The sequence below is a fragment of the Microcebus murinus genome, chromosome 15 (genome assembly GCF_040939455.1).
Source record: "Microcebus murinus isolate Inina chromosome 15, M.murinus_Inina_mat1.0, whole genome shotgun sequence".
In the NCBI taxonomy this organism is placed as follows: Eukaryota; Metazoa; Chordata; class Mammalia; order Primates; family Cheirogaleidae; genus Microcebus; species Microcebus murinus.
The window spans coordinates 79,149,191-79,164,723 of record NC_134118.1 but is presented as its reverse complement, the minus strand read 5'-3'; the positions used below and the strand labels follow the sequence as shown (position 1 = coordinate 79,164,723).

The 15,533-nt window shown below is 64.3% G+C and overlaps 4 non-coding genes across 4 annotated transcripts; all 4 read right to left on the bottom strand.

The window, feature by feature from the left end:
• Nucleotides 1-1,814: 1,814 nt before the first annotated feature.
• Nucleotides 1,815-1,933, bottom strand: LOC142876636 (5S ribosomal RNA). The gene has a single exon (XR_012923536.1). It is a non-coding gene; the product is annotated as a 5S ribosomal RNA (ribosomal RNA).
• Nucleotides 1,934-5,489: 3,556 nt separating this feature from the next.
• On the bottom strand, nt 5,490-5,608 carry LOC142876635 (5S ribosomal RNA). Its single transcript, XR_012923535.1, has one exon. It is a non-coding gene; the product is annotated as a 5S ribosomal RNA (ribosomal RNA).
• Nucleotides 5,609-9,194: 3,586 nt separating this feature from the next.
• Nucleotides 9,195-9,313, bottom strand: LOC142876634 (5S ribosomal RNA). The gene has a single exon (XR_012923534.1). It is a non-coding gene; the product is annotated as a 5S ribosomal RNA (ribosomal RNA).
• Nucleotides 9,314-12,895: 3,582 nt separating this feature from the next.
• LOC142876633 (5S ribosomal RNA) lies at nt 12,896-13,014 on the bottom strand. The gene has a single exon (XR_012923533.1). It is a non-coding gene; the product is annotated as a 5S ribosomal RNA (ribosomal RNA).
• Between the last annotated feature and the right edge of the window lie 2,519 nt (nt 13,015-15,533).

Genomic DNA, 15,533 nt, shown 5'->3' with positions numbered 1-15,533 from the left:
CCTCCTCCTCCTCCTCCTCCTGCTCCTCCACCCCCGCCCGACCTCCCACCCCCCACCCCCGACATGGCGCAGGGCTCAGAGACACCTCAGACACTTGCTACCCAAAGTGCAAAGGGCATCAGTTGCTCCTCCAAACCCCCCCCTGCCCAGCAGACCGCGTCGTCCAGCCAGCCCCTGGGCCTCCCTGGGGTGCCCAGCACAAAAGTGCAGACAACCACCGGACCCTCAATCTCAGTTTTCGGATGTTTTTGCCACTCTAAGGACCCGCAGGCCAGCTGGGCCTTCTGGCAGGACAGAGAGCCCCGGAATCCGACGTGGAGAGCTGGGTGTACGTCCCCACGAGGAGGCGGTCCCCACCTCCGCGGCTCTCCCCTTGCGGGGGGGGGAAAAGCAGCCACGGGGCCTCGGAGAAGACACCAGGCTGGGCGCCCGGCCCACAGTGGGGGCACGTCCCCCGCAGGCCACTTAGCGACGGCCGCCGGCCGGCGGACGGTTGGGTGGCGCGAGACGCTGCGGCCGCCCTGCTACCGGGTTCCTGGGAGGGCGTCCTGGAACCAGCGTCCACACCAAGCCCTTGGAAGGCCCAGGCGACGGAGGAGCCCCGTCAGGCAGGGGCCGAGGACGGTGACGGCCCGGGCGGGGAGGAGCGTGTCAGGCAGGGGCAGAGGACGGTGACAGGTGACAGGCCGGGCGGGAAGGAGTCAGTCAGGCAGGGGCCGAGGAGGAGACGGGCTGGGTAAGGGTTAGGGTTAGAGTCAGGGCACAAGTCACAATCGCAAAGACCTGGAAGCGACCCGAGTGCCCATCGACCCACGAGTGCGTAAATGAAATGTGGCGCGTGGACACCACGGAGTGCTATTCAGCTAGGAGGAGCAGCGGTGAGAGGGCACCTCTCGTGGTTCTCCTGGCCAGAGCTGGAACCCGTTCCAGTAAGCCAGGTAGCCCAAGAATGGACACACGAGCACCACGTGCTCGCGCTCACCAGCAAATGGGTACGAACCGATGGACACCTAAGTGGACACAGAGGAATCACCTTCATCGGGTGGGTGTCGGGCGGGTGGGGGGAGGGGATGGGCATACACCTCCATTAGGAATGGGGTGGGTGCGCACCGACTGGGGGATGGGCGCACTTGAGGCTCTGACCCGAGGGGGGAGGCAGGGAGAGGGCAACGTACCCGACCCTAACATTGGTACCCCCACAATACGCTGGAACGACATCAGAGGTAAATGAATAAGAACACAGGGGGGAGGGGGGCACGGGCAACACATGTCACCTTAATACTTGGACTCCCATCATCTGCTTGAAAAGAGAGAGAAAAGAAAATGCAATCATAGAGATAAGAGACACTTTTTAAAAATAATGAATCCGAAGAGAAAAGTAAAAGGAGGCCTGTGGAGCAGGTCTGGGTGTGACTCCGGATCCCCCAACATCAGGTGCCACCACCAAAGATTCCTACGTGTAGCCCAGAGAACCCCAAAAGCAACGGGACGAGTTCTGGTCACATACTCCCTCCAAATGACATCCTGGCCTTCTTCTGGAACTCCCTCCCCTCTCAGACTCTCAAGGTTTCCTCCAGCGTGTCGGTTCCCACAGAGCAGACCTTTGGTCTGAGACCTGACAGTCCAGAAGCCACGCATGCTGCCGCGTGACGGCGGTGTCGCGGCTTGGGACAAGAGGAGGCCCCACGGTGCGGGCTGGGGCGCCAGGCACCGCGGCGGGCGCTGAGGGTGGGGGTGACCCCCACCCCGGGCCGCCGCCTCGCTCCCAGAGAGGGGACAGAACAGGAGGCAAAACAAAAAAAAAAAAAAGAAGAAGCCGACGGCACCCGGTATTCCCAGGCGGTCTCCCATCCAAGTACTAACCAGGCCCGACCCTGCTTAGCTTCCCAGACCAGACGAGGTCGGGCGCGTTCAGGGTGGTGTGGCCCTAGACGGCGGAGGGCGCCCCTGCCCCGCTCAAGAAGCCGAGCCTCTCTGCACTTCCCCGCCGCCTCCTCCCGCCCCAGGCCCCGCACCGGCGCTGACCCGCGCCGGGCCGGGCCTGTTGAGTTCACCGGCCGGGTCCGGCGGGCTCCGAGGGACGGGGGTGACAGGCGGGGCGGGGCGGGGCGGGCAGGGAGCGGTGGGCCGGGGTGGGGGGCTGTCTCTCTATACACACACAAACACACACACACACACACACTCACACTCACTCACTCACACTCACACAAGATGCGCCTCCACGGCTGGACTCGCCAAGGTGGAGACCTTCCAGCCCCCTTCCTCTCCTCGCCTGGCCTCCTTCCCCTACCCGCCCCCCACCCCCAGCTCGTGGCCGCCCCCGCCGCCGCCGCCGCCGCCGCCGCCGCCGCCGCCGCCGCCGCCGCCGCCGATTGCGCACGCGCGGATCGCCCGCCCTTTGACCCCAGGCAGGGGCCGCCCTCCCCGACAACCCCTTTCAGCTGGGCCCCCCACCCTGTGGGTGGGCTGCCGCCTATTCCCCCGGGCCCGGGCTGGGGCACAGCGCATGGGGGAGGGGAGCGAGTGTATGGGGCGTCTCTCTCTCTCTCTAGGGATGTGTCCCATGGGTGGGGTGGCGTGGTTTGTGGGGCGCTGAAGAAATCAGTCCCCTCCATCTCCTACCTCTGGAAAACGCCCAAGCCCTTGGAGAACTGCCGGCAACGCGACCGGGGGGGCCGGGACCCTCCTCTGCGTCCTCCTGTGGCCCAGTCCAAGGGGCCTGGGCCTGGCCGGGGCTGCATTGGACCCCGACCACCCTGGCGTGTGGACTCGCTAAAAATCGGCCATTAGATATTGGATTCCAGCTTCATTGAGGTCATTTCACTAATGAGTGCACCGGAAAGAGTTTCCTAATCCATCTGTGAGGGTGGCAACTGAAAGAGAATTTTAAAGCTGACAGAATAGGCGAGGAAAGGCATAGGAGATTTCCACACCCAGTAAGGAAGCCTTTCCCGAAATGGAAGAAAGAAACGAGCAAACAGAAACACCGGTAGCCCGCCAGGATCAGAGTCTGCCCCCGAGAGAAAGTACCCTGACCAGGTTCACCCGTGGGTGGGTGGTGAGCTAGTGGCATTCAGAAGAGCGAGGCCCGCAGTCTGTGCAGAAGACACCTGCACTCGGGTGTGTGTGGCGGCACGATTCACAAGCAGCTCCAGATGTTAAGCCAAGGAGAAGCCAGGGAGTTCCCAACGCCCCAGGTGTCCTCAGCCCACGACTGGCTGCTGGGGGAATGCGAAGCCCGGCTCCTTGTCTCAGAGCGGGACAACCAGGAGGTGTGACGTACACCCCGGGGTTCCCAGGAGGATCAGGCTGAAGCTGGGACTTGGCCTGAAAGTGTCCCCTCGCATGGCCACCCCCTTCCCCTTCCTGCTCCTCTACTCCTGGTGCCCCTCCATCCAGGGGCCAGACCTTAAAGAGTCACCCGCAAGAGAATCCTGGTCCCAAAGGAGCCTTCTGGGGGACCCGTGCTGAGAGAGGTTGTGGGCATGGCCCGCTGGGGCTCTGCCCGACCCAGGGCTGAGAGATGCAACCTCCCAGCTCTGGGTCCCTGCAGGGGAAGCGTTGGCAAGCACAGGGCCAGTCCTCCAAAGGCCCAGGTGCAGGGAGCCCAGGCCAAGCAGCCTGTGGAAGAAGCCACCCCGGGAAGACGACTGCAGGCCACGGCCCTTCCCACCTCCTCCTCCTCCTCCTCCTCCTGCTCCTCCACCCCCCCGACCTCCCACCCCCCACCCCCGACATGGCGCAGGGCTCAGAGACACCTCAGACACTTGCTACCCAAAGTGCAAAGGGCATCAGTTGCTCCTCCAAACCCCCCCCCCGCCCAGCAGACCGCGTTGTCCAGCCAGCCCCCGGGCCTCCCTGGGGTGCCCAGCACAAAAGTGCAGACAACCACCGGACCCTCAATCTCAGTTTTCGGATGTTTTTGCCACTCTAAGGACCCGCAGGCCAGCTGGGCCTTCTGGCAGGACAGAGAGCCCCGGAATCCGACGTGGAGAGCTGGGTGTACGTCCCCACGAGGAGGCGGTCCCCACCTCCGCGGCTCTCCCCTTGCGGGGGGGGGGGAAAGCAGCCACGGGGCCTCAGAGAAGACACCAGGCTGGGCGCCCGCCCCACAGTGGGGGCACGTCCCCCGCAGGCCACTTAGCGACGGCCGCCGGCCGGCGGACGGTTGGGTGGCGCGAGACGCTGCGGCCGCCCTGCTACCGGGTTCCTGGGAGGGCGTCCTGGAACCAGCGTCCACACCAAGCCCTTGGAAGGCCCAGGCGACGGAGGAGCCCCGTCAGGCAGGGGCCGAGGACGGTGACGGCCCGGGCGGGGAGGAGCGTGTCAGGCAGGGGCAGAGGACGGTGACAGGTGACAGGCCGGGCGGGAAGGAGTCAGTCAGGCAGGGGCCGAGGAGGAGACGGGCTGGGTAAGGGTTAGGGTTAGAGTCAGGGCACAAGTCACAATCGCAAAGACCTGGAAGCGACCCGAGTGCCCATCGACCCACGAGTGCGTAAATGAAATGTGGCGCGTGGACACCACGGAGTGCTATTCAGCTAGGAGGAGCAGCGGTGAGAGGGCACCTCTCGTGGTTCTCCTGGCCAGAGCTGGAACCCGTTCCAGTAAGCCAGGTAGCCCAAGAATGGACACACGAGCACCACGTGCTCGCGCTCACCAGCAAATGGGTACGAACCGATGGACACCTAAGTGGACACAGAGGAATCACCTTCATCGGGTGGGTGTCGGGCGGGTGGGGGGAGGGGATGGGCATACACCTCCATTAGGAATGGGGTGGGTGCGCACCGACTGGGGGATGGGCGCACTTGAGGCTCTGACCCGAGGGGGGAGGCAGGGAGAGGGCAACGTACCCGACCCTAACATTGGTACCCCCACAATACGCTGGAACGACATCAGAGGTAAATGAATAAGAACACAGGGGGGAGGGGGGCACGGGCAACACATGTCACCTTAATACTTGGACTCCCATCATCTGCTTGAAAAGAGAGAGAAAAGAAAATGCAATCATAGAGATAAGAGACACTTTTTAAAAATAATGAATCCGAAGAGAAAAGTAAAAGGAGGCCTGTGGAGCAGGTCTGGGTGTGACTCCGGATCCCCCAACATCAGGTGCCACCACCAAAGATTCCTACGTGTAGCCCAGAGAACCCCAAAAGCAACGGGACGAGTTCTGGTCACATACTCCCTCCAAATGACATCCTGGCCTTCTTCTGGAACTCCCTCCCCTCTCAGACTCTCAAGGTTTCCTCCAGCGTGTCGGTTCCCACAGAGCAGACCTTTGGTCTGAGACCTGACAGTCCAGAAGCCACGCATGCTGCCGCGTGACGGCGGTGTCGCGGCTTGGGACAAGAGGAGGCCCCACGGTGCGGGCTGGGGCGCCAGGCACCGCGGCGGGCGCTGAGGGTGGGGGTGACCCCCACCCCGGGCCGCCGCCTCGCTCCCAGAGAGGGGACAGAACAGGAGGCAAAACAAAAAAAAAAAAAAGAAGAAGCCGACGGCACCCGGTATTCCCAGGCGGTCTCCCATCCAAGTACTAACCAGGCCCGACCCTGCTTAGCTTCCCAGACCAGACGAGGTCGGGCGCGTTCAGGGTGGTGTGGCCCTAGACTGCGGAGGGCGCCCCTGCCCCGCTCAAGAAGCCGAGCCTCTCTGCACTTCCCCGCCGCCTCCTCCCGCCCCAGGCCCCGCACCGGCGCTGACCCGCGCCGGGCCGGGCCTGTTGAGTTCACCGGCCGGGTCCGGCGGGCTCCGAGGGACGGGGGTGACAGGCGGGGCGGGGCGGGGCGGGCAGGGAGCGGTGGGCCAGGGTGGGGGGCTGTCTCTCTATACACACACAAACACACACACACACACACACTCACACTCACTCACTCACACTCACACAAGATGCGCCTCCACGGCTGGACTCGCCAAGGTGGAGACCTTCCAGCCCCCTTCCTCTCCTCGCCTGGCCTCCTTCCCCTACCCGCCCCCCACCCCCAGCTCGTGGCCGCCCCCGCCGCCGCCGCCGCCGCCGCCGCCGCCGCCGCCGCCGCCGCCGCCGCCGCCGCCGCCGCCGCCGCCGCCGCCGCCGATTGCGCACGCGCGGATCGCCCGCCCTTTGACCCCAGGCAGGGGCCGCCCTCCCCGACAACCCCTTTCAGCTGGGCCCCCCACCCTGTGGGTGGGCTGCCGCCTATTCCCCCGGGCCCGGGCTGGGGCACAGCGCATGGGGGAGGGGAGCGAGTGTATGGGGCGTCTCTCTCTCTCTCTAGGGATGTGTCCCATGGGTGGGGTGGCGTGGTTTGTGGGGCGCTGAAGAAATCAGTCCCCTCCATCTCCTACCTCTGGAAAACGCCCAAGCCCTTGGAGAACTGCCGGCAACGCGACCGGGGGGGCCGGGACCCTCCTCTGCGTCCTCCTGTGGCCCAGTCCAAGGGGCCTGGGCCTGGCCGGGGCTGCATTGGACCCCGACCACCCTGGCGTGTGGACTCGCTAAAAATCGGCCATTAGATATTGGATTCCAGCTTCATTGAGGTCATTTCACTAATGAGTGCACCGGAAAGAGTTTCCTAATCCATCTGTGAGGGTGGCAACTGAAAGAGAATTTTAAAGCTGACAGAATAGGCGAGGAAAGGCATAGGAGATTTCCACACCCAGTAAGGAAGCCTTTCCCGAAATGGAAGAAAGAAACGAGCAAACAGAAACACCGGTAGCCCGCCAGGATCAGAGTCTGCCCCCGAGAGAAAGTACCCTGACCAGGTTCACCCGTGGGTGGGTGGCGAGCTAGCGGCATTCAGAAGAGCGAGGCCCGCAGTCTGTGCAGAAGACACCTGCACTCGGGTGTGTGTGGCGGCACGATTCACAAGCAGCTCCAGATGTTAAGCCAAGGAGAAGCCAGGGAGTTCCCAACGCCCCAGGTGTCCTCAGCCCACGACTGGCTGCTGGGGGAATGCGAAGCCCGGCTCCTTGTCTCAGAGCGGGACAACCAGGAGGTGTGACGTACACCCCGGGGTTCCCAGGAGGATCAGGCTGAAGCTGGGACTTGGCCTGAAAGTGTCCCCTCGCATGGCCACCCCCTTCCCCTTCCTGCTCCTCTACTCCTGGTGCCCCTCCATCCAGGGGCCAGACCTTAAAGAGTCACCCGCAAGAGAATCCTGGTCCCAAAGGAGCCTTCTGGGGGACCCGTGCTGAGAGAGGTTGTGGGCATGGCCCGCTGGGGCTCTGCCCGACCCAGGGCTGAGAGATGCAACCTCCCAGCTCTGGGTCCCTGCAGGGGAAGCGTTGGCAAGCACAGGGCCAGTCCTCCAAAGGCCCAGGTGCAGGGAGCCCAGGCCAAGCAGCCTGTGGAAGAAGCCACCCCGGGAAGACGACTGCAGGCCACGGCCCTTCCCACCTCCTCCTCCTCCTCCTCCTCCTGCTCCTCCACCCCCCCGACCTCCCACCCCCCACCCCCGACATGGCGCAGGGCTCAGAGACACCTCAGACACTTGCTACCCAAAGTGCAAAGGGCATCAGTTGCTCCTCCAAACCCCCCCCCCCGCCCAGCAGACCGCGTTGTCCAGCCAGCCCCCGGGCCTCCCTGGGGTGCCCAGCACAAAAGTGCAGACAACCACCGGACCCTCAATCTCAGTTTTCGGATGTTTTTGCCACTCTAAGGACCCGCAGGCCAGCTGGGCCTTCTGGCAGGACAGAGAGCCCCGGAATCCGACGTGGAGAGCTGGGTGTACGTCCCCACGAGGAGGCGGTCCCCACCTCCGCGGCTCTCCCCTTGCGGGGGGGGGGGGGAAAGCAGCCACGGGGCCTCAGAGAAGACACCAGGCTGGGCGCCCGCCCCACAGTGGGGGCACGTCCCCCGCAGGCCACTTAGCGACGGCCGCCGGCCGGCGGACGGTTGGGTGGCGCGAGACGCTGCGGCCGCCCTGCTACCGGGTTCCTGGGAGGGCGTCCTGGAACCAGCGTCCACACCAAGCCCTTGGAAGGCCCAGGCGACGGAGGAGCCCCGTCAGGCAGGGGCCGAGGACGGTGACGGCCCGGGCGGGGAGGAGCGTGTCAGGCAGGGGCAGAGGACGGTGACAGGTGACAGGCCAGGCGGGAAGGAGTCAGTCAGGCAGGGGCCGAGGAGGAGACGGGCTGGGTAAGGGTTAGGGTTAGAGTCAGGGCACAAGTCACAATCGCAAAGACCTGGAAGCGACCCGAGTGCCCATCGACCCACGAGTGCGTAAATGAAATGTGGCGCGTGGACACCACGGAGTGCTATTCAGCTAGGAGGAGCAGCGGTGAGAGGGCACCTCTCGTGGTTCTCCTGGCCAGAGCTGGAACCCGTTCCAGTAAGCCAGGTAGCCCAAGAATGGACACACGAGCACCACGTGCTCGCGCTCACCAGCAAATGGGTACGAACCGATGGACACCTAAGTGGACACAGAGGAATCACCTTCATCGGGTGGGTGTCGGGCGGGTGGGGGGAGGGGATGGGCATACACCTCCATTAGGAATGGGGTGGGTGCGCACCGACTGGGGGATGGGCGCACTTGAGGCTCTGACCCGAGGGGGGAGGCAGGGAGAGGGCAACGTACCCGACCCTAACATTGGTACCCCCACAATACGCTGGAACGACATCAGAGGTAAATGAATAAGAACACAGGGGGGAGGGGGGCACGGGCAACACATGTCACCTTAATACTTGGACTCCCATCATCTGCTTGAAAAGAGAGAGAAAAGAAAATGCAATCATAGAGATAAGAGACACTTTTTAAAAATAATGAATCCGAAGAGAAAAGTAAAAGGAGGCCTGTGGAGCAGGTCTGGGTGTGACTCCGGATCCCCCAACATCAGGTGCCACCACCAAAGATTCCTACGTGTAGCCCAGAGAACCCCAAAAGCAACGGGACGAGTTCTGGTCACATACTCCCTCCAAATGACATCCTGGCCTTCTTCTGGAACTCCCTCCCCTCTCAGACTCTCAAGGTTTCCTCCAGCGTGTCGGTTCCCACAGAGCAGACCTTTGGTCTGAGACCTGACAGTCCAGAAGCCACGCATGCTGCCGCGTGACGGCGGTGTCGCGGCTTGGGACAAGAGGAGGCCCCACGGTGCGGGCTGGGGCGCCAGGCACCGCGGCGGGCGCTGAGGGTGGGGGTGACCCCCACCCCGGGCCGCCGCCTCGCTCCCAGAGAGGGGACAGAACAGGAGGCAAAACAAAAAAAAAAAAAAGAAGAAGCCGACGGCACCCGGTATTCCCAGGCGGTCTCCCATCCAAGTACTAACCAGGCCCGACCCTGCTTAGCTTCCCAGACCAGACGAGGTCGGGCGCGTTCAGGGTGGTGTGGCCCTAGACTGCGGAGGGCGCCCCTGCCCCGCTCAAGAAGCCGAGCCTCTCTGCACTTCCCCGCCGCCTCCTCCCGCCCCAGGCCCCGCACCGGCGCTGACCCGCGCCGGGCCGGGCCTGTTGAGTTCACCGGCCGGGTCCGGCGGGCTCCGAGGGACGGGGGTGACAGGCGGGGCGGGGCGGGGCGGGCAGGGAGCGGTGGGCCGGGGTGGGGGGCTGTCTCTCTATACACACACAAACACACACACACACACACACTCACACTCACTCACTCACACTCACACAAGATGCGCCTCCACGGCTGGACTCGCCAAGGTGGAGACCTTCCAGCCCCCTTCCTCTCCTCGCCTGGCCTCCTTCCCCTACCCGCCCCCCACCCCCAGCTCGTGGCCGCCCCCGCCGCCGCCGCCGCCGCCGCCGCCGCCGCCGCCGCCGCCGCCGCCGCCGCCGCCGCCGCCGCCGCCGCCGCCGATTGCGCACGCGCGGATCGCCCGCCCTTTGACCCCAGGCAGGGGCCGCCCTCCCCGACAACCCCTTTCAGCTGGGCCCCCCACCCTGTGGGTGGGCTGCCGCCTATTCCCCCGGGCCCGGGCTGGGGCACAGCGCATGGGGGAGGGGAGCGAGTGTATGGGGCGTCTCTCTCTCTCTCTAGGGATGTGTCCCATGGGTGGGGTGGCGTGGTTTGTGGGGCGCTGAAGAAATCAGTCCCCTCCATCTCCTACCTCTGGAAAACGCCCAAGCCCTTGGAGAACTGCCGGCAACGCGACCGGGGGGGCCGGGACCCTCCTCTGCGTCCTCCTGTGGCCCAGTCCAAGGGGCCTGGGCCTGGCCGGGGCTGCATTGGACCCCGACCACCCTGGCGTGTGGACTCGCTAAAAATCGGCGATTAGATATTGGATTCCAGCTTCATTGAGGTCATTTCACTAATGAGTGCACCGGAAAGAGTTTCCTAATCCATCTGTGAGGGTGGCAACTGAAAGAGAATTTTAAAGCTGACAGAATAGGCGAGGAAAGGCATAGGAGATTTCCACACCCAGTAAGGAAGCCTTTCCCGAAATGGAAGAAAGAAACGAGCAAACAGAAACACCGGTAGCCCGCCAGGATCAGAGTCTGCCCCCGAGAGAAAGTACCCTGACCAGGTTCACCCGTGGGTGGGTGGCGAGCTAGCGGCATTCAGAAGAGCGAGGCCCGCAGTCTGTGCAGAAGACACCTGCACTCGGGTGTGTGTGGCGGCACGATTCACAAGCAGCTCCAGATGTTAAGCCAAGGAGAAGCCAGGGAGTTCCCAACGCCCCAGGTGTCCTCAGCCCACGACTGGCTGCTGGGGGAATGCGAAGCCCGGCTCCTTGTCTCAGAGCGGGACAACCAGGAGGTGTGACGTACACCCCGGGGTTCCCAGGAGGATCAGGCTGAAGCTGGGACTTGGCCTGAAAGTGTCCCCTCGCATGGCCACCCCCTTCCCCTTCCTGCTCCTCTACTCCTGGTGCCCCTCCATCCAGGGGCCAGACCTTAAAGAGTCACCCGCAAGAGAATCCTGGTCCCAAAGGAGCCTTCTGGGGGACCCGTGCTGAGAGAGGTTGTGGGCATGGCCCGCTGGGGCTCTGCCCGACCCAGGGCTGAGAGATGCAACCTCCCAGCTCTGGGTCCCTGCAGGGGAAGCGTTGGCAAGCACAGGGCCAGTCCTCCAAAGGCCCAGGTGCAGGGAGCCCAGGCCAAGCAGCCTGTGGAAGAAGCCACCCCGGGAAGACGACTGCAGGCCACGGCCCTTCCCACCTCCTCCTCCTCCTCCTCCTCCTGCTCCTCCACCCCCCCGACCTCCCACCCCCCACCCCCGACATGGCGCAGGGCTCAGAGACACCTCAGACACTTGCTACCCAAAGTGCAAAGGGCATCAGTTGCTCCTCCAAACCCCCCCCCCCGCCCAGCAGACCGCGTTGTCCAGCCAGCCCCCGGGCCTCCCTGGGGTGCCCAGCACAAAAGTGCAGACAACCACCGGACCCTCAATCTCAGTTTTCGGATGTTTTTGCCACTCTAAGGACCCGCAGGCCAGCTGGGCCTTCTGGCAGGACAGAGAGCCCCGGAATCCGACGTGGAGAGCTGGGTGTACGTCCCCACGAGGAGGCGGTCCCCACCTCCGCGGCTCTCCCCTTGCGGGGGGGGGGGGAAAGCAGCCACGGGGCCTCAGAGAAGACACCAGGCTGGGCGCCCGCCCCACAGTGGGGGCACGTCCCCCGCAGGCCACTTAGCGACGGCCGCCGGCCGGCGGACGGTTGGGTGGCGCGAGACGCTGCGGCCGCCCTGCTACCGGGTTCCTGGGAGGGCGTCCTGGAACCAGCGTCCACACCAAGCCCTTGGAAGGCCCAGGCGACGGAGGAGCCCCGTCAGGCAGGGGCCGAGGACGGTGACGGCCCGGGCGGGGAGGAGCGTGTCAGGCAGGGGCAGAGGACGGTGACAGGTGACAGGCCGGGCGGGAAGGAGTCAGTCAGGCAGGGGCCGAGGAGGAGACGGGCTGGGTAAGGGTTAGGGTTAGAGTCAGGGCACAAGTCACAATCGCAAAGACCTGGAAGCGACCCGAGTGCCCATCGACCCACGAGTGCGTAAATGAAATGTGGCGCGTGGACACCACGGAGTGCTATTCAGCTAGGAGGAGCAGCGGTGAGAGGGCACCTCTCGTGGTTCTCCTGGCCAGAGCTGGAACCCGTTCCAGTAAGCCAGGTAGCCCAAGAATGGACACACGAGCACCACGTGCTCGCGCTCACCAGCAAATGGGTACGAACGGATGGACACCTAAGTGGACACAGAGGAATCACCTTCATCGGGTGGGTGTCGGGCGGGTGGGGGGAGGGGATGGGCATACACCTCCATTAGGAATGGGGTGGGTGCGCACCGACTGGGGGATGGGCGCACTTGAGGCTCTGACCCGAGGGGGGAGGCAGGGAGAGGGCAACGTACCCGACCCTAACATTGGTACCCCCACAATACGCTGGAACGACATCAGAGGTAAATGAATAAGAACACAGGGGGGAGGGGGGCACGGGCAACACATGTCACCTTAATACTTGGACTCCCATCATCTGCTTGAAAAGAGAGAGAAAAGAAAATGCAATCATAGAGATAAGAGACACTTTTTAAAAATAATGAATCCGAAGAGAAAAGTAAAAGGAGGCCTGTGGAGCAGGTCTGGGTGTGACTCCGGATCCCCCAACATCAGGTGCCACCACCAAAGATTCCTACGTGTAGCCCAGAGAACCCCAAAAGCAACGGGACGAGTTCTGGTCACATACTCCCTCCAAATGACATCCTGGCCTTCTTCTGGAACTCCCTCCCCTCTCAGACTCTCAAGGTTTCCTCCAGCGTGTCGGTTCCCACAGAGCAGACCTTTGGTCTGAGACCTGACAGTCCAGAAGCCACGCATGCTGCCGCGTGACGGCGGTGTCGCGGCTTGGGACAAGAGGAGGCCCCACGGTGCGGGCTGGGGCGCCAGGCACCGCGGCGGGCGCTGAGGGTGGGGGTGACCCCCACCCCGGGCCGCCGCCTCGCTCCCAGAGAGGGGACAGAACAGGAGGCAAAACAAAAAAAAAAAAAAGAAGAAGCCGACGGCACCCGGTATTCCCAGGCGGTCTCCCATCCAAGTACTAACCAGGCCCGACCCTGCTTAGCTTCCCAGACCAGACGAGGTCGGGCGCGTTCAGGGTGGTGTGGCCCTAGACTGCGGAGGGCGCCCCTGCCCCGCTCAAGAAGCCGAGCCTCTCTGCACTTCCCCGCCGCCTCCTCCCGCCCCAGGCCCCGCACCGGCGCTGACCCGCGCCGGGCCGGGCCTGTTGAGTTCACCGGCCGGGTCCGGCGGGCTCCGAGGGACGGGGGTGACAGGCGGGGCGGGGCGGGGCGGGCAGGGAGCGGTGGGCCGGGGTGGGGGGCTGTCTCTCTATACACACACAAACACACACACACACACACACTCACACTCACTCACTCACACTCACACAAGATGCGCCTCCACGGCTGGACTCGCCAAGGTGGAGACCTTCCAGCCCCCTTCCTCTCCTCGCCTGGCCTCCTTCCCCTACCCGCCCCCCACCCCCAGCTCGTGGCCGCCCCCGCCGCCGCCGCCGATTGCGCACGCGCGGATCGCCCGCCCTTTGACCCCAGGCAGGGGCCGCCCTCCCCGACAACCCCTTTCAGCTGGGCCCCCCACCCTGTGGGTGGGCTGCCGCCTATTCCCCCGGGCCCGGGCTGGGGCACAGCGCATGGGGGAGGGGAGCGAGTGTATGGGGCGTCTCTCTCTCTCTCTAGGGATGTGTCCCATGGGTGGGGTGGCGTGGTTTGTGGGGCGCTGAAGAAATCAGTCCCCTCCATCTCCTACCTCTGGAAAACGCCCAAGCCCTTGGAGAACTGCCGGCAACGCGACCGGGGGGGCCGGGACCCTCCTCTGCGTCCTCCTGTGGCCCAGTCCAAGGGGCCTGGGCCTGGCCGGGGCTGCATTGGACCCCGACCACCCTGGCGTGTGGACTCGCTAAAAATCGGCGATTAGATATTGGATTCCAGCTTCATTGAGGTCATTTCACTAATGAGTGCACCGGAAAGAGTTTCCTAATCCATCTGTGAGGGTGGCAACTGAAAGAGAATTTTAAAGCTGACAGAATAGGCGAGGAAAGGCATAGGAGATTTCCACACCCAGTAAGGAAGCCTTTCCCGAAATGGAAGAAAGAAACGAGCAAACAGAAACACCGGTAGCCCGCCAGGATCAGAGTCTGCCCCCGAGAGAAAGTACCCTGACCAGGTTCACCCGTGGGTGGGTGGCGAGCTAGCGGCATTCAGAAGAGCGAGGCCCGCAGTCTGTGCAGAAGACACCTGCACTCGGGTGTGTGTGGCGGCACGATTCACAAGCAGCTCCAGATGTTAAGCCAAGGAGAAGCCAGGGAGTTCCCAACGCCCCAGGTGTCCTCAGCCCACGACTGGCTGCTGGGGGAATGCGAAGCCCGGCTCCTTGTCTCAGAGCGGGACAACCAGGAGGTGTGACGTACACCCCGGGGTTCCCAGGAGGATCAGGCTGAAGCTGGGACTTGGCCTGAAAGTGTCCCCTCGCATGGCCACCCCCTTCCCCTTCCTGCTCCTCTACTCCTGGTGCCCCTCCATCCAGGGGCCAGACCTTAAAGAGTCACCCGCAAGAGAATCCTGGTCCCAAAGGAGCCTTCTGGGGGACCCGTGCTGAGAGAGGTTGTGGGCATGGCCCGCTGGGGCTCTGCCCGACCCAGGGCTGAGAGATGCAACCTCCCAGCTCTGGGTCCCTGCAGGGGAAGCGTTGGCAAGCACAGGGCCAGTCCTCCAAAGGCCCAGGTGCAGGGAGCCCAGGCCAAGCAGCCTGTGGAAGAAGCCACCCCGGGAAGACGACTGCAGGCCACGGCCCTTCCCACCTCCTCCTCCTCCTCCTCCTCCTGCTCCTCCACCCCCCCGACCTCCCACCCCCCACCCCCGACATGGCGCAGGGCTCAGAGACACCTCAGACACTTGCTACCCAAAGTGCAAAGGGCATCAGTTGCTCCTCCAAACCCCCCCCCCGCCCAGCAGACCGCGTTGTCCAGCCAGCCCCCGGGCCTCCCTGGGGTGCCCAGCACAAAAGTGCAGACAACCACCGGACCCTCAATCTCAGTTTTCGGATGTTTTTGCCACTCTAAGGACCCGCAGGCCAGCTGGGCCTTCTGGCAGGACAGAGAGCCCCGGAATCCGACGTGGAGAGCTGGGTGTACGTCCCCACGAGGAGGCGGTCCCCACCTCCGCGGCTCTCCCCTTGCGGGGGGGGGGGGAAAGCAGCCACGGGGCCTCAGAGAAGACACCAGGCTGGGCGCCCGCCCCACAGTGGGGGCACGTCCCCCGCAGGCCACTTAGCGACGGCCGCCGGCCGGCGGACGGTTGGGTGGCGGGAGACGCTGCGGCCGCCCTGCTACCGGGTTCCTGGGAGGGCGTCCTGGAACCAGCGTCCACACCAAGCCCTTGGAAGGCCCAGGCGACGGAGGAGCCCCGTCAGGCAGGGGCCGAGGACGGTGACGGCCCGGGCGGGGAGGAGCGTGTCAGGCAGGGGCAGAGGACGGTGACAGGTGACAGGCCGGGCGGGAAGGAGTCAGTCAGGCAGGGGCCGAGGAGGAGACGGGCTGGGTAAGGGTTAGGGTTAGAGTCAGGGTACAAGTCACAATCGCAAAGACCTGGAAGCGACCCGAGTGCCCATCGACCC